Here is a 541-nt window from a genome sequence, read left to right as displayed (position 1 = left end):
GAAGAGCACCTCGCTGATTCTCCAAGGTGATAGGCTACCGGATCCCATGACCTCTCGAGCCCAGCGAGAGGCCTCTCGAGCGGACACAAATGCCTCGAAAAAGTCCCTCTGCACTGAGGTAGTGACGATTCTTATTACGAATGGCAAATCATCCAAGGAAGGGACGAACCCGGCTGGCCTCGGCCGTTAAACGAGCCGGCTTCGTTCGGCCGCTAAACGAACCGGCGTCGTTCGGCCGCAAAACGAACCGGCGTCGGCCGCTAAACGAAACCCCGGGCGGGACAGGGCCGCCCACGTCTCAGCCTTAATGACCCGTTACGGGGTGACGCCCGGATACGCTTTGTGTGTCATGGCCCTGAGATTCTGGAAATCGAACTGCGCCTGGGGCAGGCCTCCGCCCGGCCGACGTTAGCGCGTCGGCCGCCATGGGCGGTCGGTTCCTCCCCGACCCGGCGCTCTCGCCTCCAGGGGGGCTCTCCGGAGCCCGCCCGACCCTTTCCGCGGGAGACTCAGACGGTCCGTCAGACGCGAAGGTCCGCCA

Source organism: Paramisgurnus dabryanus, unplaced genomic scaffold (genome assembly GCF_030506205.2).
Source record: "Paramisgurnus dabryanus unplaced genomic scaffold, PD_genome_1.1 h2tg000342l_1_35671__unordered_in_group9, whole genome shotgun sequence".
In the NCBI taxonomy this organism is placed as follows: Eukaryota; Metazoa; Chordata; class Actinopteri; order Cypriniformes; family Cobitidae; genus Paramisgurnus; species Paramisgurnus dabryanus.
Note: the sequence above shows the minus strand (reverse complement) of the source record.